The sequence below is a fragment of the Panthera pardus genome, unplaced genomic scaffold (assembly GCF_024362965.1).
Source record: "Panthera pardus isolate Hobbes unplaced genomic scaffold, ASM2436296v1 HiC_scaffold_6, whole genome shotgun sequence".
In the NCBI taxonomy this organism is placed as follows: Eukaryota; Metazoa; Chordata; class Mammalia; order Carnivora; family Felidae; genus Panthera; species Panthera pardus.
Genome location: NW_026526991.1, coordinates 55,032,136 through 55,055,485, shown reverse-complemented (window position 1 = coordinate 55,055,485; position 23,350 = coordinate 55,032,136). Strand labels below are relative to the sequence as shown.

The window sequence follows — 23,350 nt, the reverse complement described above, 5'->3', positions numbered from 1 at the left end:
TAGAGAAAAATAACAAGATAGGTATTTACAGAGCGCAGGCATTTAGATAAATTTATAAATCCCATTATAAAGAACAAAATGATAACGAGATAAGGAAATAAATATTCAAAACACAGTAGTAAGAAATTCAGTAAGAAATGACCTCCAACCAAAGCTGTCGTGCCCTGAGACACAATCAGTCAAAGCATCTTAAGTGTCTATTGTTTTCTCAATCTTGTAATAAAAAAATTTGGTGACGGAGGGCATGCTCCGACTTCTACACAGCCCCAAATCTCACATTCTATTTTAAAGAACGTACAGCATACAGTAGGTAGATATTTGATAAATGCCTAAGTATGAGCATGGTTATTTTACCATAGGATAAATAATACCTCTTATTTTGGTGCTAATAAATTGTCTTTTTGGTTATTGTTCCTTCTCCATGTCATAGTGCCCCTGAGTGTAGTTATTTCTCCCTATTTGAAGGCATCCCAACTTAATTTATTCATTCCTTTTATTCTGAGAGGTTAGCAGCAAAGCTGTTTTTTAAAGTAATATAGCATGAACATTAGTAACTGCATTGCATTTAAGATCTATATTAATTTTTTTAATTCAAAAGTTAGAAATTTGGTCTAATTAATGTTATCTTGCAATTTGGATATGACTATTACACTGTAATGCATCAACATTGGCAGCTACTGAATAATTTGCCCATTCAGTGAACAGAAAGAAGCAATATTAACTCCATTTGATAATATACATATTTCCAAAACAGTTCTAATGCTGAATAAACAATAATATAACTGAGATGAGTAATCAAGAAAAATGACTGAGTTTCTGTCCATAAATTGCTTTTTAATAGTACTTTTGTGTAGAAAGTGTCAAGGCTTCTATGTTTCTGCTCAATGAATCCTTTCAACTTGGATTCCAGTAAAAAAATATTTTTCCCCGAAAAATCGGAAGTGACAGAAACGAGCTATCGCATTGAAGATACCTCTATGGTTTTCCTCCTGTGCTTGAGTTGGGAAATGGCCACTGTGTAGTTACAATGGAGATAAGGCCCCGGGAACCGTGCTTTCGGCATTTCAGGAATTTGAATTCAGAGTTTAATTTCTCAGAACGTTTTCTCCAGGAAGAATTTTAACGTCTCAAAGACTTCACTTGAGTGCTTAATCCTGCATAAAACCCAAGGACAAAAGAAAGTGTCGCTCCAAATCTAGATCACATTCTTCGAGATCAAAGTCTAGATCACATTCTAGTTCTCGATCAAGATCAAGATCACATTCTAGAAAGAAGAGATACAGTTCTAGGTCTTGTTCCAGGACATACTCAAGATCTCATAGTAGAGATCGTATTTATTCTAGAGATTATCGTCGAGATTACAGAAATAATAGAGGAATGAGACAGCCTTATGGGTACAGAGGAAGGGGCAGAGGGTATTATCAAGGAGGAGTTAGATACCATTGAGGTGGTTATAGACCTGTCTGGAATAGAAGACACTCTAGGAGTCCTAGATGAGGTCATTCACGTTCCAGGAATCCAAAAAAAAGATCCGTTTCTTCTCAAAGATCCTGAAGCATATCTCACCAGTCATATAGATCTTCCAGGTCTCCAAGATCATCCTCTTCTTGTTCTTCATCCCCATATAGCAAATCTCCTATCTCTAAAAGACAAGGGTCTTGGGAAAAACAAACCAAAAAAGCTGAAGGGGAGCCCCAAGATGAGAATCCTTTGAAAAGTAAATCATAGGAGGAACCGAAAAATACATTTGAACATGATCCATCTGAATCTATTGATAAGTTTCACAAATCATCAGCCACATCTGGTGATATTTGGCCTGGCCTTTCAGCTTATGATAATAGTCCCAGATCTCCTCATAGTCCTTCAACGATCACTATACCACCTAGTCAGTGTTCATCTTGCTCTGAGGCTCCCATGTTCAGTACAGTTCACTCTGAAAAAAAAAAAAAAAAAAAAAAAAAAACCAAAAAAAACACCCACTCTCAGCATTCACATTCCATTCAGCATAGTCCTGAAAGGTCTGGGTCTGGTTCTGTTGGAAATGGATCTAGTTGGTACAGTCCTTCTCAGAATAGTCCAATTCATTATATCCCTTCACGAAGAAGCCCTGCAAGGACAATCACACCACAGAATGCTCTAAGAGATGAAGCTAGGGGACGTTCTTCATTTTATCCTGATGGTGTAGATCAGGAAACTGCAAAGACAGGAAAATTCTTAAAAAGGTTCACAGATGAAGAGTCTAGAGTATTCCTTCTTGATAGGGATAGTACCAGGGATAAAGAGGCTCCAAAGGAGAAAGGATCAGAGAAAGGGAGGGCAGAGGGAGAATGGGAAGATCAGGAAGCTCTAGATTACTTTAGCAGTAAAGAGTCTGGAAAACAAAAGTTTAATGATTCAGAAGGGGATGACATAGAGGAGACAGAGGACTATAGACAGTTGAGGACGTCAGTCCTTGCAGATCAGGGTAAAAAATTTGCTACTACATCTCACCAGAATACTGAAGAGGAAGGACCCAAGTACAGTCCACAGTTTCACTGAAAGGCAGTAGAGAAAGTGATGGATTTAGAGAAGAAAAAAAACTATAAACTTAAAGAGACTGGCTACGTAGTGGAAAGGCCTAGTGCTGCAAAAGATAAGCACAAGGAAGATGACAAAAATGCTGAGAGAACAACAGTAAAAGAAAGAAACTCAGTCACTTGAGCAGGTAAAGTCTGAAAAGCTCAAAGACTTCTTTGATTACAATCCGCCTGTATACAAGAATCTGGATGCATGAGAAAAGTCTACCTTCAGAGAGGAGAGCCCACTTAGGATCAGAATGATAGCCAGTGATTCTCATCGACCTGAAGTCAAACTCAAAATGGTACCCGTTCCACTTGATGATTCTAACAGACCTGCTTCCTTGACTAAAGACAGGCTACTTGCTAGTACACTTGTGCATTCTGTCAAGAAAGAACAAGAATTCCAAACCATCTTTGACCACATTAAGTTGCCACAGGCCATCAAAAGCACTTCAGAGTCATTTATTCAACACATTGTGTCCTTGGTTCATCATGTTAAAGAGCAATACTTCAAATCAGCTGCAGTGACTCTAAACGAGAGGTTCACTTCATATCAGAAAGCCACTGAAGAATATAGTGCCAGGCAAAAGAGCCCTGAGGTACACAGGAGAATTGACATCTCTCCAAGTGCCCTGAGGAAGCATACTCATTTAGCAGGAGAAGATAGAGTTTTTAAAGAAGAAAAGCAAAAGGGAGATAAAAAATTAAGGTGTGATTCTACTGATCTTTGGCATGACATTGATCGTTGGAGAAAAGACAAGTAAATAACGGGGGATTCCAAGGACTCCAGGGAATCCAGTGGAACAAGAAAGCAGGAAAAAACTCCAAAGGATTACAAGGAATACAAATCTTACAAAGATGACAGTAAACATAAAAGTAGAAAGCAATATCATTCTCGATCCTCATCATCTTCAGCATCACCTTCTCCCAGTTTTCAAGAAGAAAAGGAGAGTAAGAAGGAAAGAGAAGAAGAGTTTAAAACTCACCACGAACTGAAAGAATACTCAGATTTTGGAGGAGTTAGCCAACCACGAGGAACCTTTCATTATGACAGAGATGATGGTGTGGATTATTGGGCCAAAAGAGGAAGAGGTCATGGAACTTTTTAACATGGCAGAGGGTGCTTTAACTTCAAAAAATCAGGTAGCAGTCCAAAGTGGACTCATGACAAATACCAAGGGGATGGGATTGTTGAAGATGAAGAAGAGACTATGGAAAATAATGAAGAAAAGAAGGACAGATGCAAAGAAGAAAAGGAATAGTAAATCTGAAGTGAGATTGCAACAGAGAGCAGAACTTGCACCCACCATTTTTTTTACCTGATTTTTGTTTTCAAATAAGAATGTAAGCATTTTACTTAAATTTTACTGTTTGCAAGTAGTCAATAGAAATTTTGTTTTAAGTCTTCAAATATCTTGAAAAATAGTAGACTGTATGTTGAAAGTTGTACTGAAATAAAGTAGAAAATTGTTACGTACCATAAAAAAAAAATATTTTTCCCCCAAACAAAAGCAGAATATTACTATGCCAGTGGATAAAACACATGGTTCTCTAATAAAATAGATGAACAGTTGAGCCCATATACAGGATTTATGGGAGTTTATATGGGGCACATAGGGAGATCCTATGTTTATATAGAGAAACAGGCCGGTGATAGATAACCAGGGACACTCACTGCAATCAGAGGTATTTGCTTCGATTGTGTGCTTATGAGGAGTAGCTTGTGGTACAAAACAGATTATTCCCAAGATATGCTTTGATGTCCACTTACCACATCACCCCATAAAGAAGGCAGGCAATTTGTTCCTAATGTAACTAATAAAAAAGGCATCAAAATTTTAAGATTTTTGAATAAGTACTACTTAACAATGTAATAGTGCAGTGTACTTAAATTCACCTTTGAAGAAATTCATTGAGAAAAATTAAGAATGTGAACCTTAACAAGGAGACATGAAAGTATAAATTCTTAGAATAGAAAATCTCTATCAAACATAGATAAAAATCATATTAACCATATTTAGTTTGCGTCTCTATTGTTGTGTTAAGAGACTATATTTTATCCTTGGGGTTAGGTGATTTACTCACTTTACCAGTCATTGACAGGAGATTAAGACCTTACTACAAAATCTTAATCTTTAGTATTTAAAAACAGATATTTATACTTAAAGTAAATTTACAATAGTTAAATGTAGTTTTCATTCAATAAAGTTAATTCATTGTCAAAAACATTTTTTTTCATAAAATTATCACTTGATCTGACCTAAGCAAACATCTATTTCATCCTGGTTCCTATCACAGGATGGATCCTGTATGGAATATGTAACAGGAATGTCAAATTGTTCAGTGACCCAGCTTAATTAGACTCAGTTTTTAAGCCACTGTGGTGCTGTTTCACATGTCAGTGCCTTCAGTTTGCTGTTCCTTCTCTTGGAATGTTCTCCTTGTTTTTGTTCCATGTTTACAACTTAGTTCATCCTCAAAAATTTTATTAAAACTCGTGTTTATTTTTTTGCTACTCTGCTCTCCTATGTATAATTGACCAACATTCAGCCTCTGTATTTCTGTTCTTCAAAAGTGCTACATATTATTTCAGATTTCAAACATTAATATATGTTTGTCCGATATATAACAAATGCAACATATGCTATATTATAATATTTGTATTATGTTTTGTATTATTTGTTGCATATTATACATTTTATGTTTAAACATCATGTATTCTATATTGCATGAACATTTACATATGAATTTCTAATATTTAGAAAGAGTCATAAGTAAATACCAGAAAGTAAACACCAGAAACAGACAATTTCAAAGTGGAACACAGTAAATTGAGTGATTTTTCTGTCTTGCTCGGATGAAAAATTTGAAATCCAAATGTAAATAGAAGTACTAAATATGGAGAAAAATATGAATTTATCTGTTATCTTCTATGTTGAAGTTAGTATCCAGTGCTGGTCAGATGCATTTGTTTTGGAACACATGTAATGTGAACAAGAATAGAAGGAAATCATATGGAGAACTGCCACAATTACAGTGATTGTTCATTCGCTATCGAAGCACCTTGAGACTTTTGTGTTAAGCCCAAATACTAAAATGACTCCTGTATCCAAAATACGTATCCAAAGCAAGAAGAAAGAAAACTTAAAGGCATTCTTCAATAAGGAATGAAAAATGAGGCCTGGGGCTCTCTTTGAGGGAAGGATAGTTTCTTCTCTAAAATACTGCTCAACTACCAGATAGATCACATAGTAGGATTACCTAAAAGCTACTGAAAACCGGACTCACATCAGTGAGGCTCAGGAACTAAAGCTCCTGAGATTGATAGGTAATCAAGCACAGCAAGCCTTAGACTTGGAGTGGAGGGACATTTTTCTTTTCTTGTTGTGCTAAAAATTACCCCAGGGAAGAATAGGGCCTCCTGAGAAACAGTATAGGAAAGTAAAAACAAAACACCACATTCCACAATCAAGTGGAAATATTATGTACCTAGAACTACAGAATATTTCGGGATTGTACTTTTTCTGTTGCCTTGGATTTATATAGCCACTATTTGCAGTAAATTTTTACAAAATGAATAACTTTGTTTTAATGGGAAAACTATATTCTTAAAAGTATAATACAATGCTTGGGGCTTACTCTTTATAGCCAGTATACTTTAAAAATAAAATGTTCCTGCAAAAATAAGTTAAGTTATAAATCATTATGCAAATTTAGAGAATTCAAAGCTGTTACACCCAAAACTGCATGTGAAGAGCAATGAGTGATGGGGGGATTTGGGGAGGAATACATAAACCTAAATTCTTCCTCTTCCCTTACCGTGTTAGAGGCATAAAGACTATGATAAGCCACTGGTGGAAACTGGAAAAAACCCAGGATAGTGCTGAAGTTCTGACTCTTTAGGTGATAAATGATGGTCTTGGGGACAAATGTGGATATAAGGGGTAGAGAGGCCAGAGAGGAGAAACAAAGCTGAATATAGATAAAAGTCCTGAATGGAGCCAGATGGGTAAAGCACTAATCCCTCCATTGGGGAAATAACTCAGATGACTATGGTTATGCCCTTGGGTTGGGCTGGGCTGGCACTGCTAACTTGTTTATGTCCTCCTGTACTGTTTCTACGAATGCTGACAGGATTGGAGATGGGTATAGTTTGTACTGATAAGTCTTCCTCCCTTCTTATTTCTGTGTATATCCATGTTGTCCCCTATGAGCCTCAAACCAGAGGTCAGAGCTTCCCAAGCTGAATTCTATAAAATTTAAGAACAAAGAAGGCTCTCTCCTCTTCTACTACTGCTTACTAATCCACAACTAACTATAGATCTCATCAGGCAGACTCACCTGATGATGGAGCAATCCCTCACTGAACTTAAATAGTCAAAAAATGAATACAAGACATTTATGAATGAGGATCAAGAAACACAGTCCAGAGACTGAGTATCGCTGTGGTCAAGGAACACAGACTCCAAAACCTGATAAATAACATGTTTAAATTTCTTTTCCTACTGTTTACTAATTTAGGAGCTTTAGAAAATTACTTAATGTCTCAGTGTCTCAATTTTTTATCTATAAAAAATGAATTGCTATGTCCAGCTGAGAGAGCATTTTTAAAGAATTAAATGAATTGATTTTTATAGAAAGCCTTTATAACACTCTGTGCATACAAAGTATTCTATATGCTAGATTTTGTGGTGCCCTAGCAAAATAGTTGAAGTGGAGAATCAATAAAAATAAAAGCCAAAGCCTCTAGATAGACAACAACATGATATACTCAGGAAAGAGAATTAGAAAATCATCAGTCTTTTCAGATGCAATATTGAAAATAACAAAAATCACTGAACCAATATTGGACTATTGTAACAAATTGCCATTGATTTAAAAATAAATTACCTAGCTGTGATGTCATTCAAAAGAGGGTAAAATACATTTTTGGATACTCAAGTATTCAGAAATCAAAACATTCTTATAGTATTTTTGAGAATAATCTCAATAAATGATTCTTTTTTTCAATAAATGCTTCTTAAAAAATAAATTTAAATTTATAAAAATGTTATCCCAGAAATTGTGGAAATAAAGTAGATGAATAACATGAAAGAACAATATATAGTGGAAAATATTACAACATAGTAAAATGATGAAATTTGAACTCTAATATATGCTAAAGGTTGGATTATTAAAATTTTTTGAAGATTCATGGAAGACACAAGACACAATAACAACAACAACAACTCACTAAAAATATCTTGATGAGGTTAAGGATGGAAGTTAAAATATATTAGGGAGGGTCATAGTCATATTTTCAATGTTATCAAGTTAATAAAAAAATATTTTCATTGACAGGAGCACCATTGACTGATAATTTCCAGCTGCAGCTCCTTTTAGTCCACCATGGAGTTCTAGCTGAGACCACTCTAGCCTTGACCCAATTCTAAGAGTTTAGAGACCTCTTTAGTAGGTGACTTTGCTTGGTGACTTCCAGTAGCCTTCCCCACCAAAACATGCTCAGGACTCTGAATAACTGAAGACTGGAGAAAGGTAGGCATCTAGACATTTTTGGAATGTCAGCACCAGGTATTGGCACTCCCGCACAAGCTAGCCTCAGAGTGCAGACCTCTGAAGTTCAAATTCTGAGAAGAAATAATCGAATTACTGGGCCTGGGTGTGATGTATAACCCTAGGCCTGATATTCATCCCTGAATCAATCAGCCATGCTTGGGATGAAGCCCCTGGCAGGGGTAATGAGAAGATTATGCTTTGTTATCCACTATAAATATGATTGTCACACATCTATGCATAGAGGGTTCTTTATTTTAAAAAAAAGGAGACTCTCATTTCTTATTATTTCTGTTTACATTTTTTAATGGGTCTTAGAGAAAAATAAGCAATACATATGAAAAATTTCAAAGGGAAGGGTAAAAGTATAATAAGCAGGGAGAGCACTGATTGAGTTTGTGGCTAATAGGTTACACATCTTCCCCAGTGATATGTTGGACTCTACAAATTTTCTGAGAAATGTACAGAAGAAGCAAGCAGAAGTCAGGTCATAGTGTTGGTAAAAATGGATCTTTAATTATGTAGCTGCTGTCCCCTCTACCCTTCGGAATGGAGAATGTCTGAGTCAAAACCGTCTTTGGGTGCAGACATGAGAAGAGACTTGAAGGATCAGCATTCATGTCATTTACTTTCTTTCCTTCTTTGTCCCAACATATATGCTTCCTTTACCATGGCTATTTTTTAAAATTTTTTAATGTTTATTTATTATTGAGAGGCAGAGACAGAGCATGAGCATGGGAGGTGCAGAGAGAGAGAGGGAGTCACAGAATCCGAAGCAGGCTCCAGGCTCTGAGCTGTCAGCACAGAGCCTGATGCAGGGCTCGAACTCACAAACCATGAGATCATGACTTGAGCCAAAGTCAGATGCTTAACCGACTGAGCCACCCAGGCGCCCCACCGTTGCTATATTTTTAAACTAGCATTTTAAGGTGCCATTCCAGTGAAGGGACATGAATATGTTGAAAAGAATTAGAGTAGATTTTAATTCCTCTGCCTGGTTCAGAAGCCAGATTTGATGGTCAATAGAAAACAGTTTCTAGCAAAACAAGGCAATGGGTAAAGTTTGATTTTATTACATGTTTTAAAAATCTTAATCTTTCCTTCCTATCTCCTCTCACCTCCAGGGAGCCCATCAACTCATTTTATCCACAGTGAAAATTTTCCCTGTACTGTTCTCAGAGGGGATTACTTCAAAATTGCACAATTGTCACATCAAATGATCCAATTCCCTGAGGGTCCAAGTTTTAGCTACCTGCCCCAGGAAATAATCACATGAACCATGCTGAGACCATGGCTGATACCCCTGAATGTTATGTAATTTCAGTTTGTGGTAGCTATAAGAAAGCATGTGTGTGGAGTCAGTTTTCTAACAAGTAGATAGAGCATGAGTATTATTAGATAACAAAACAATGATAAGAAACAAAAGTGTGTAATATTGTATTTTGTAAAAAGGAGGGAAAAAATCCCCAGCTTCACTATTAACATTTTGTGCCACTCTTGTTTTGAACTTTTGGTTCTTAAGATTATGCTTGTCTTTCGTTTGTTTTTCAAATGTACTGTTTTCTCTCTCTGTCTCTGTGTGTGTGTATGTGTGTGTGTAATTTTGGATATTTTCCCAATGAAAAGTGATTAAGTGGGGTTATTTTCATACTACAAACTCCAGAGTAAATTGCTTCTTACAACCTGTTTTTTATTAACTATATCATATTTTCTTACAGTATTATATTTCAAGCATTTTTAACATGACTGAAAACATAGTGTCTATAAAATTTTGTTATCGTCTAGTGTAATTTTTATAGAGAAATAATCATGCAGAGAGTGCATAACACATATATACATATAGTCAAAGAATATTTATGAAATGAACACCTAGTTAATTGCATTCAGTTACATCCCTCTGTCTTTAGTTAATCACCATCTTGACTTTGTGATGATCTTTGTCTTGATTTTTAAAAGCTTTTCCCAGTAACCCCAAAATGATTTCATTTTTACCTATTTAAACTTTATATAAATGAATATCAAATTCGATTTCCTTTTTCTTTTTTTGGTTTCAGGAGTAGAATTTAGTGATTCAATAGCTTACATGAAATACTCGGTGCTCAACACAGCAAATGTTCTCCTTAATACCCATCACCCTTTTAGTCCATCCCTCACAGCAACCCTCAGTTCCCAATACTTAAGAGGCTTTTATGGTTTGCTTCCTTCTCTTTTTTCCCTTCCTCTATATGTTTTGCTTCTTAAATTACATATATCAGTGAAATCATACATTATTTGTATTTCTCTTACTGACTTATTTCATTAAGCATAATACTCTAGATCCTTCCATGTCACTGCAAATGGCAAGATTTTGTTCTTTGTGATGGCTGAGAAATATTCCATTGTATGTATGTATGTATGTATGTATGTATGTGTGTATATGTGTATGGAAAAAACTCATAGTTTTTTTATCCGGTGCCACTTACAGCTCTGCCCACTAGAAAACTTTTTCATCTTAGTTATCTTTTAGGGCCTCCCCTGAATATGACAGCAGTACAGCTGCCATCTATTTTGGGCTTGTACCCCAGGTAATTCAACAACAAACCAATCTCGTGTTGCAGACTTTGAATCTGGAGTTCTCTCTTGTACAGCAAGAAGCGGATGCAGAATTGAATACAAGAGAGGCTAATGTCTGGGAGGAGACAAGAGCCCCAAACAGGGGTTTCATTTCTTTTTATTGAGTTTGCAGGGTTTTACATACGTGGTGAATGTGCAGAAGAAAACAATAAGATAATGGCCATTAATTTGTGTGTGTAAGAAGCAAAGGGCTTACGGGGTGAGTGGCGTTTGAAGTTGAGATTAAAGCACAATGATATACTGATGTGCCCAATGCCAGAAGGACAGTGTTTCTCTGTAGGTGATACAGCCAAGTAGCTGTTATCTCCATAGTTTAAGGTTACTGGAGCATGCTGCCTCAAAGCTAACAAGGCACCCTTTTCACTCACTAACCTTGGGCACTTTCGCCCCCATAGTGACTTGCCTCCTCTTACTGTTCTGGGATGCTTTCATCCTGTGGAGGCGGCTTTCTGCCCTAAGCCTTGTTTTACTTGATGACTAACCTTGGGTATTTTTGCCCTATGGCAGCTTTTGGCCTCTTTGCTTTGTCTAATGATTGGCCTTGGGTGCTTTGGCCCTGTGGTGGCTTTCCACCCTAAGCCTTGTTAACCCATTGGTGCAAGCATACAGAACTCTTAAACTTATTTCCCACAATCTCGGGCTTTTTCTAACTTTTTCCTATGGTCCTATGAGACCTCCCATTCAGCCATAGGTACAAGTGGAGGCGGGTAAAACCATGGTAGGTGCCATGGTCTTTTGGGCTATTCATGATCTACTTCTGCCTCCTACTCATAGTTTTTTTGTTTTGTTTTTATCTGGTTTGTCCCTGACCCTGGATCTATAGACTGCCATGGGGCCCTTGCAAATATGAAATTTGATAGGCCCGATAAAAACCGCCTAAAAACTAGAAGTTCTGAATACAGGACCTTTTGGTGTACCATGAGTTATGCAAATAATTCTCCACTGCAGATGAAATGGCCTTGCCCTCTAACTCTAGAGGATTTAAGTATAATTCTCCCATTGGGGCTTGCTATTGAACACATTATCCTTTCCTAACTCTGTCACGTCCCATACAGCAGGGACGTGGTTAGTATGTTCCAAGTATTGTACTGTGTTCTATACTTAAATTGTACATTTTTTTTTCCTATTCTAAGCCTTTCTCACATGTGGCCAACTTTTTTAGCTGGTATATTCCAAAGTGTGGACTCTATTGTGTCCAGAACCCAAAGAGTTGCCTAAGACACACTTATTATTTCCTTGTAATGAAGATATTAAATGAAGCAGTGCTTTGTTGTTGTTATTGTTGATGATTTTAGAAGGAATATCTAGGCATACTCCTCACCACTAAACATCTAAAAATTTGCTATAGTAGCAGGCACTTGAAATTTCATAGGATTAACCTTCCACCATCTGTTCTTAAGAAGACTTCTAGGATACTTGCCTTGCTTGCTGGACTTTCCCAGTCAGCCTAACGTGTTGTTTTATTGTTATGTTATAATCAGTGTTATGGTTTGTGAGGTTTCTAAGTGACCATTATCTCTTTGTACCATATTCAGAGAAGATGGGGTGGGGAGTAAGAAAGTGACATAGCCCCACAACAGAACTGTAGGTGAAAATTGCTGTCTCTTCCAACTGAATGCACCATTTCTGATCCCCCCCCATTTTTGTTAGAATATAAATAATAATGTATTTGCCAAATCAGTGGCTAAATCATGTAGCTCAGGCCACATTAGTCTGCTTTGGCAAAAATGCCTTTTCTTGGCACAGTGACTGAGACCAAAACTTACTATAGTCAATTCCTGATATGCATAGCAGTTAAGGTCTATAAAGTCACCATGAACACTGAATAAGTGATGCTAAACCATCACTCCTAGGAGAAATATAGGGTTCAGTTTCTGTGGCCTCTGGTCATGACATTTTTATCAACCAATAAATACATATATTATTTTATGTGTATTTCTTTTTAAAGATAATGTATTTAATATATACTATTGACGCATTTATCTTGAACTCATAGCCAACCGCACTATAGTTCATACTTGAATGAAGCTTATCTAGCACATATATCTTCTCCATAAAGCATATCATTACATAGTCTTTGTAGCTAGGAACACTAGACACTACTTTACCCCTATGCTTAGGGATTATTTTAAACAATGAAATCAAAAATTAAAAATATATATACAATACTAAATAAAGCACAAAAAGAATACTTATTACAGTATGAAAGCTAAAACAAGATAGTGTCATCTTATTAATTTTTTTAGGTTGATTAATTTATTTTGAAAGAGAGCACGCATATGCCAACAGGGGAGGGGCACAGAGAGAGGGAGAGAAGGAATCCCAAGCAGACTCCATGCTGTCAGTGCAGGATCCAACACAGGGCTCGATCTCACAAACTCTGAAATCATGACCTGAGCTGAAATCAGGATTTGGACATTTAACTGACTGAGCCACCCAGGTGCCCTGAGTGTCATCTTGCTTAAACTCAGCTAGTAACACATTTGTTGGCTGACGCAAATTTTTCACCATTCTGTGCATGTCCATAGATGACTACAAAAATGCCACAAGTATGAATTTTGGGGTTACAAATACATTTTAATGAAAAGACAAATTTGGAAATATGGAATGAATCCATGAATAATAAGAATCAACTGCCCCTTGTTGAGCTAAAAATATTCTTTACGAGGTAGCAGCCAACCATTTTTTCAGGGACCAGAAAGCCAAGTTAAACAGATATACAATAGGAATCACCTTTTCTCCATTCTTCAAATCAGTAATAATAGCACTACTCTTGTCACTCATCTGATAGAATGTTAATTTTTTATTTATTGATGAAAATGGATTCTCAGATCTGAAAGTGGACTTAGGTTGAGGAATTGAGAAACAGATTCTGACTTTTTACAAGGATGATTTCTCACATTCTTTTGTAATTCCATTCTTGCTTTGTATGGTTTATAGATTTTGGGCAATAACCTGGTTGCTTGCTTACCTATTTTCCTTCTCTGAACTTCAAGCTATTCTAACCATCTCTACAACTCTTTGTGAGTCAGGCATCTTGGGTGTTGTTCTGATCATGCTCATTGTTACAGTCATTTTAGTCCCCTGACTTGTGGAAGTAAAATGCCACCACCTGGACCAAAACTTTGGAGTCTCATTATCCTTGTGACTTCCATTATGTTAAGCTCAATCAGTGCGTATTATTAGCTCTGGTTTTACTGAAGAGCCATCACTGGTATTCTTAGTGATGTGCTGTTCCTCTGATTAGCATATTCCTGATATCCTTGAAGAATAGTTTGACTCCTGGTCCCTCCTGTGGAGCATAATCTGCTTAATCTACTGGCCTCACACATTATTAAAAACAAACAAACAAACAAAACCTAATCATATAATAAAATTGAATCTTTTAAAATATAAAACCTCTGAAGTTTATTTGTAATTAATGTCAGGAGAAAATACTATTGGTCTTATAAACATTTAAATACATTTATTCTCCTCTAAAGAACATAAGTAATAAAACTCAAAGCAAAAATATATCTGGGTTAAGTGCAAATTTTCTTAGAAGCCGGGATTTGTGGCTCACAACAGATTCCATGAGAAATGCCTTGATCCTGTTCTTCACCCGTAGAAAGACCTTGGGAACAGGCAAAGGAGACCAGCTCTTTGATCTGGCTGAAAGCTCCATGGAGAAGCTGCTATGAAGTGAGCACCTCCCACACTGATGCACCATAAAGTAATCACCTGTGATGTGGCTTGACCTAGGAAGAAGTTAGAGATTGATACACAGAGAGCAGAGCATCTTGGGCAACCAGTGAAGGACTCCTAGTGGTCACTAGAGTGGAACCCACCTTCTGGGTACATCAGAAGGGTAGACACGGAATGAGGCAGGGATGGGCTTTAGTTGAGGGGTAAAAGAAGAGAAGATGTTTTGTCTCATATAATAATCCTACATTTCTTTTATGGTGACCACCACCAGTCAATAGATACGGTTCTTTGAGGAAAGACATTGTTCTCTAGTAACTTCCTGTTAAATTACAAATATCTCTTTAAAAGGAAATATTCCATTAGCAACTTCACATGAGATAGTTTAAAAAAAATTATTTCCCAAAAGAATTTGTCTGAGTATTAATAAAGCAGCCATGCATTTTGGGGTAGTAATAGAAAAAAAAAAGACATTTATATTGTCAACCCCCTTCAAATATTACAATATGATTTACCATCATCTGCAACACAATAAGTAGATATCCTTGTCATGGAATCTAAAATATTCCCTAATCTAGACCTTGCTTACTTGTATGTTCTTTTTTTTATCACCTATTCCCCATTTATATGTCATTTAATTTTTATTTTTACTGTTTCCATTGCTTCAATCTGTCCCATCAGTTAACTGATACTGAGAGTCCTAATACTGCAAAAGAGATGCAAAATTACAAGGGCTGCCTCCATCAGATATTTTGCTGAGAATCAGCCTAATGAAAATATATATATTATTTATAGTTAATGTCATGTAAATAATAAATAAGTATACATATACACACCCATCTATATATTGCTGCATAGACCCTACACCCCATAGGAAAATGAAGTTGTTAGCTCTAGAGTTCTCTCAGAAAATTACTTTTATAAATCATCAGAGAAAAAGATCCAGAAATTTTAACTGTTTGAGGTATTTACAATAAGCAGTAATACAAAAATAGAGTAAACTAAGTGATACACGTTGTTAAAAATATTTTTTCTTTTTTAAATTTTAAATTCTTTAATTGCATGTAAATATTTAAAGTTAGACTGAAGGAAATGGAGGCACCATTGATGTCTCCAGTGATGCTTCCTTCCAGTGCTCCTGAACCAATGTCAATATTTAAATGTTTGAAAAGTCATCTTTGAACAGAAGAAATTCTTCATCTTAAAATAGTTTGCCTTTGGTGCAGCCTAAGAAATGACAGATATTTATTTCAGAATCTGCATACTAAAAACACCTCTTCATTTATAATGCAAGTTAATTTGCCACAAAGTCACTTAAGTAAAATTCAACTTCCATTTTCTGCATACTTTGCTTCTAATAATTGAGATAGTAACTATTTATTAAATGCCTTCTTTATTCTGAGACTTTATGTAAATTATCCCTAATTTTCACCCCTAGTTAAATATGATATCTTTATAAAAGAGTTGAGGGAACCCTTGATAAAAAAGGCTAGCTGACTCAGTAGCTACAAATATCTTCGGGTATATTGTTACAGGAAGAAGCTTTTCTGGGGAGTCAGTTGTCAAAGACTATACTAAAAGTAAACTTTAAGTATTTGCAAGGCATAAAACTTAAAAGCAAAGTTAAAAAAAAGACCTAAAAATAAACACACAATTCCAGTAAAAGAGTACTGAACAAGAATGTGTGTGATATGTAGGAAAGGATGAACAAAAAGCAGATGTTAAAAGATACTATTGTGAAAGATGTTATTCTCTTATCCCAAGAATTTTCACACTTTCCTTTCTGAGAAAAACTAGAAATTTATATCAAAATCTCACATTACATTAATCATTAATTTTCCTCTTTAGTTTATTTGCTTTCGAGAAAGACAATGATTATTAAGCAGTTTTACAGATTTTAAATTAAAGGTACAAAAATACTTTAGACCATATAGGAATAAGTTAGATTATGGTGCAAATACTATAATCATATCTCAGTTTATTTATTGTTTCAGCTGAGTCACTGTACAGGAGAACAATGAAGGTATGACTATAAAAGGAATGTTACTTTAAAAATTAATAGTTAATCTGAGTGCTTATATATTTATGAGACATATTTGGGAAATCAGCTTATTCCACCAATAATAACTTTATAAATTATCATTTATAATACTAGGTTTAGAAATGTAAATGGATTTCCTTGACCCCCAAATACACTGTTAAATTAAGGTGTCATAGAAAAATAAAACATAAAATGTTACCTAGAAAGCTAATACACCCTTGCCAAGGCTAATAAACAGAATACTTTATCATGAGTGTAACTATCACTGGCCAAGAAAAGATCTGCAAGGGGGCGCCTGGGTGGCTCAGTCGGTTGGGCGGCTGACTTCGGCTCAGGTCATGATCTCGCGGTCCGTGAGTTCGAGCCCCGCGTCGGGCTCTGTGCTGACAGCTCAGAGCCTGGAGCCTGTTTCGGATTCTGTGTCTCCCTCTCTCTCTGACCCTCCCCCGTTCATGCTCTGTCTCTCTCTGTCTCAAAAATAAATAAACATTAAAAAAAAAAAAAAAAAAAAAAAAAGATCTGCAGGTGAAAGATGCATCACCATTAGTAGTTGGCTGTTTGAAGTTGTATTAATGCCACAGAGAAGTTTCATCCATGATTCTCATATAGCATATACCACATTACACAGTCAGTTAAAGCTCTCAAAATTATAAATACTACAACCTGGCCCACTGGAGTGGTTATTTTGAAAAGCATAGATGTTAAGAAAAAAAAATTAGGTGCTCAATAATGTCTTATGAGACTCTCATAGTGCTGGTCAAAGAAATAACTTTGCTCTGTCCCTGGAGGATAATTCCTTTTGTAAATGTCCATGTTCTGCAGGGGTTTTTGAGAGAAAAACTATACAAAGCATATAATGTGAAACAAAAGAAACAACAACAACAAAAAAATCTATTGCAAAGAGCTGAGATTGGAGAACCAAGGTCATTAGTACATAATTGTGGAAATCTAAAATAAATCCTTTCACATGAGCAGAAAAAGTAATGGCCTCCTTGCCAGAGCATTCTGTGGTTGCAAAATACTGCTTATTCCAAATTATGACTTACCAACACTTTGAGGCTTAAATGGCCACTATAATTTTCATTCTATTCTATATCAGTGAATAACCATCTGTAATAAAAAATTACAGTAATGGTAGTAATGCCACAGATCTTGACATCACCATTAAAGTCTCACTTCAAATGTCACCATATCAAAGATGCCTTCTAAGATTGCTTAAACATAAATAGTTCTCATTATTTTTAGTTTTTGTCTAGCTCATTAGTCTCAGTGATTCACCACATAGTACCTAATCCTCTCTGAAATTACTATATTAATTTGATTATTTATTATCTAATCTCTGCTCTTAAATGCAAGATTAATGGGTACCTAGGGCTTTTAGTTCCAATGTTTATAGGGGTTAATAAAGGCGGGTGCTCAAGAAATTGTTCAATCAATAAATTACTCTTCATATTTATTTAGGTTGTGCTGTACTATAGTGCAAAGTTAAGCATGTTATATAGCTTCTGTATTTCATCAGAGACCATTTTAATAATGCAAAAGTACCTTGCATAAGTCAATATTTTAGTTAAATCAGCTAATATCTTTCATGATAGCAAAGAGAAATTTGAAAAAAAATTACTTAGCACTCATTCAATGACTGTATGACAAAATGTGTTAATTGTCTTCTACATACTAGCTATACAAAGTTTTCATTTTACAGGTATTTTCTGACTCAATCCTCAGAACATCCATGTAAGATCATTATTATGTCATTAATGTAGGGTAAGGGAAACAGAATTTAAAAAAAGATCCAACTAGTGAATGCACCAGTACAAGGCAAGAATCAATACTTAACAATTGTGAGACATCGTTCTATGTTTTGCTCTATATTTTATTTATTTATTTTTAATCCCTGTATAATCAACGTACATGGTTGTATTACCTTCAGGCATATAATATAGTGATTCAACAGTTGTATACATTACTCAGTGCTCATCACAGTAAGTGTGCTCTTAATTGCCTTAACCTATTTTACCCATCACTCCAACCACCTCCCATCTGGTAGCCACCAGTTTGTTCTCAATAGTTAAGATCTGTTTTTGTTTTATGGGTTTATCTCTTTTCTTCATTGTTTGTTTTGTTTCTTAAATTCCAAATATGAGTGAGATCTTTTGGTATTTGTCTTTCTCTGACTGACTGATTTCACACAGCATTTACTCTCTAGATCATTCATGTTGTTGCAAATGGAACAATTCAAATCTTTTTTATAGCTGAGTAATATTCCAGTATGTCCACACACGTGTGTGTGTGTGTGTGTGTATGTGTGTCTATCACATCTTATTTAAACATTCATCTATTTGTGGACTTTTAGGTTGCTTCCATATTTTCACGGTTATAAATAATGCTACAATAAACATAGGCTTGTATATATCTTCTCAAATTAGTGTTTTCATATTCTTTGGATAAATACCCAGTAGTGGAATTACTGGATCATATGGTAATTCTTATTTTAATTTTTGAGGAACCTCCACACTGTTTTCTACAGTGGCTGCACAAGTTTTTATTCCCACCAACAGGGCACAAGGGTTGCTTTTTCTCCACATCCTCACCAACACTTGTTTCTTATGTTTTGATTTTAGCCATTCTGACAGGTGTGAGGTGATAATGTCAATGTAGTTTTGTTTGCATTTTCCTGATAATCAGTGATGTTGAGCATATTTTCATGTCTGCTGGCCATCTGTGTGTTTTCTTTGGAGAAACGTCTATTCATGTCTTCTGCCCATTTTTCTAATTGGATCATTCGGGGGGTAGGGTTGAGTTGTGTAAGTTCTTTATATATTTTGGATACTAATCCCTTATCAGATATATTATTTGCAAATAACTTCTCCCATTCGGTAAGTTGTCTTTTAGCTTTGTTGATTGTTTCCTTTGCTGTGCAGAATCTTTTTACTTTGATGTAGTTCCAATAGCTTCTTTTTGCTTGTGATTCCCTTGCCTTAGGAGACATATCTAGAAAAATGTTGCTATGGCTGAAGTCTGAAAAATTACTGCCTGTGCCGTCTTCTAGGATTTTAATGATTTCATTTGTCACATTTAGGTCTTTAATCTATTTGAATTTATTTTTGTGTATGGCATAAGGAAGTGTTCCCATTTCATTCTTTTACTTGTTGCCATCCATTTTCTCAAACTTACTCAAACTTGTTGAAGAGACTGTCATTTTCTCAGTGCATATTCTTGCCTCCTTTGTCATAGATTCATTGACCATATAATTGTAGGTTTATTTCTGGGCACCTTCTGTTGATCTAGGTGTCAGTTTTTTGTCAGTACCATACTGTTTTGATTACTAGAGCTTTGTGATATATTCTGAAATCTGGATTGTGATAGCTCCACTTTGGTTCTTCTGTTTCGAGATTGCTTTGGCTATTGGTATCTTGTGTGGTTCCATACAAATGTTAGGGTTATTCTAATTCTATAAAAAATGCTATTGGTATTTGATAGGGAATTCATGAAATCTGTGGATTGCTTTGAGTAGTATGGACATTTTAACAATATTGGTTCTCCCAGTCCGTGAGCATTTGTTTGTATCATCTTCAATTTATTTCATCACTGTTTGATAGTTTTCAGAGTGCAGGTCTTTAACCTCCTTGGTTAAGTTTATTCCTCAGTATTTTGTTATTGTTGATGCAATTGTAAAGGGGGTTATTATCTTAATTTCCTTTCTGATAATTCATTATTACAGTATAGAAATGCAACAAATTTCTGTATGCTGATTTTGTATCCTGAGGCTTTACTGAATTAATTTATCAGTTGTAGTAGTTTTTGGTGGAATCTTAGGGTTTTCTCTATATAATATTTTTTCATCTACAAATAGTGAATGTTTTACTTCTTACCAATTTAGATGTCTTATCTTTCTTTTTGTTTGATTGCTCCGTGTAGGACTCCCACTACTATGTTGAATAAAGGTGGGGTGAGTGAACATCTTTGTCTTGTTCCTGATCTTAGGGGAAAGGCTCTCAGTTTTTTACCATTGAATATGATGTCAGCTATGGGTAATATGGTCTTTATTATGTTGAGGTATGTTCCTTCTAAACCTACTTTGTTGATGGTTTTTATCATTAATAGATGGTTGTACTTTGTCAAATGTTTTTTCTGCATGTGTTGATGATCATATGGTTTCTATCCTTTCTCTAATTGATGTGTTGTACAATGTTGATTGATTTACAAATACTGAGTCATCCATGCATCCTGGGAAAAATCCCACTTGATTGTGGTGAATGATTTTTTTAATGTATTATTGGGTTTAATTTGCTAATATTTATTGAGGTATTTTACATGTATGCTAATCAGAGATATTAGCCTATAATTCTTTCTTGTAGTGTCTTCATCTAGTTTTGGTATCAGAATAATGCTGCCCTCATAGAATGAATTTGGAAGCTTTTGTTTCTCTTTTTTTTTTTTTTTTTTTGGAATAGTTTGAGAAGAATAGGTATTAACTGCACTTTAAATGTTTGGTAGAATTCACCTGTGAAGCCATGTGGTCCTGGACTTTTTCTTTTCCTTTTTTTTCTTTTCTTTTTTTGATTGCTGACTCAATTTCATTCCTGGTAATCCTTCTACTCAAATTTTCTATTCCTGATTTCATTTTGGGAGGTTATATGTTTCTCGGAATTTATCCCCTTCTTCTAGGTTGTCCAATTTGTTGGCACATAATTTTTCATAATATTCTCTTATAACTCCTTGCGTTTCTGTGTGTCAGTAGTTATTTCCCCTCTTTTATGTCTGATTTGCTTTGTCTCAGCCCTGTCTTTCTCTCTTTTTCTTTCTTCCTTTCTCCCTTTCTTTTTGATGATTCTGGGTAAAGGTTTATCAATTTTGTGGAACTTTTCAAAGAACCAGCTCCTGCTCTCATTGATCTGTTCTGCTGATTTTTTTTTTTTTTTTTAGTTTGTCTTTCATTTATTTCTGCTCTAATCTTTATTATTTCCTTTATTCTACTGGTTTGGAGTTTTGTTTATTCTGCTTCTCCTAGTTCCATTAGGTATCAGATTAACTTGTTTATTTGATGTTTCTTACTTCTTGAGGTAGGCCTGTATTGCTGTGATAAACTCCTCTCTTAGAAGAGCTTTTTCTAAATGAAATATGGCCTTTTGTAGCAACATGGATGGAACTGGAGAGTGTGATGCTAAGTGAAATAAGCCATACAGAGAAAGACAGATACCATATGGTTTCACTCTTATGTGGATCCTGAGAAACATAACAGAAACCCATGGGGGAGGGGAAGGAAAAAAAAAAAAAAAAAGAGGTTAGAGTGGGAGAGAGCCAAAGCATTAGAGACTGTTAAAAACTGAGAACAAACTGAGGGTTGATGGGGGGTGGGAGGGAGGGCAGGGTGGGTGATGGGTATTGAGGAGGGCACCTTTTGGGATGAGCACTGGGTGTTGTATGGAAACCAATTTGACAGTAAATTTCATATATTAAAAAATAAATAAATAAATAAATAAATAAATAAATAAATAAATAAATAAATAAAAAAAGAGCTTTTTCTCCATCCCAAAGATTTTGGACTGTTGTTTTTTCATTTTCATTTGTCTCCAGGTATTTTTTTATTTTCCTTTTGATTTATTGGTTGACCCATTCATTGTTTATTGGCATGTTATTTAACCTCCATATATTTGTGTTCTTTACAGATTATTTCTTCTGGTTGATTTCTGTTTTCATGTTGTGTCCTAACCTTTGCTTTGTTTTGGACAGTGTTTGATGTGCCCTTGAGAAGAATGTGTATTCCCCTATTTTAGGATGGAATATTGTGATTATATCTGTTAGATCCACCTTCTCCAATGTGCCAATCAAACAACTGTTTGCTTCTTGATTTTCTGTTTGGATGATCTATCCATTGATGTAAGTGGGATGTTAAGGTCCCCTACCATTATTGTATTAGTATTGATTATTTTTTATGTTTGTTATTAGCTGCTTTATGTATTTGGGTGCTTTCAAGTTAGGTGCATAGATATCTACAATTATTATATTTCTTGTTGGATTATTCCCTTTATGATTACATAGTGTCTTTTATCTTTTGCTACAGCCTTTGTTTTAAAGTCTATTTTGTCTGATATAATTATTGATACCCTGGCTTTCTTTTCAGCTCCTTTGGCATGTGGAATGCTATACCATCCCTTCGCTTTCAATCTGCATCTGTCTTTAGTTCTGAAATGAGCCTCTTGTAGGCAGCATATATATGAGTTCTTGCTTTTTTATCCATTTTGTCACCCTAAGTCTTTTGATTAGAGCATATAGTCCATTTATATGCAAAGTGATTATGGATAGGCATATACTTATTCCCATTATTGTTTTATGGTTGTTTTTGTAGTTCTCTGTTCCTTTATTCTCTTGTTATTTTTCTTGTGTTTATGGCTTTTGTGACATACTTGGATTCTTTACTCTTTATGTTTTGCACATTTATTACTTGTTTTTGATTTGTGGTTACCATATAATGTCATATGTATATAGCAATCAATATTAAGTTGATGGTCACTTAAGTTTGAACCCATTCTTGAATTCTCTCCCCTCCACATTTTTGGTGTATGGTGCCATACTTTTCATCATTTCATTTTGTGAATCCCTTGACTGATTTTTATAGATATACTTCATTGTACTGATTTTGGGCTTTCTACTTTTCTTATCTTACTCCTATATGTGTTCTTTCCTTTTCACTCAGAAAGTCCCCTTTAACATTCCTTATAGGGCTGGTTTAGTGGTCATTAATTCCTTTATCTTTTGTTTCAGAAACTCTTTATCTTGCCTTCTATTATGAATGATTGTCTTGCTGGATAGAATGTTCTTGGTAATAGATTAGTTTTTTCTTTCAACACTTTCTTTTTTTTTAATTTTTTTAAATGTTTATTCATTTTTCAGAGAGAGAGAG

General features: G+C 35.2%; 1 pseudogene; it reads left to right on the top strand.

Annotated features, from left to right (window-relative positions):
- Positions 1-1,158: 1,158 nt before the first annotated feature.
- Positions 1,159-4,030, top strand: LOC109270254 (bcl-2-associated transcription factor 1-like; annotated as a pseudogene).
- The last annotated feature ends 19,320 nt before the right edge of the window (positions 4,031-23,350 follow it).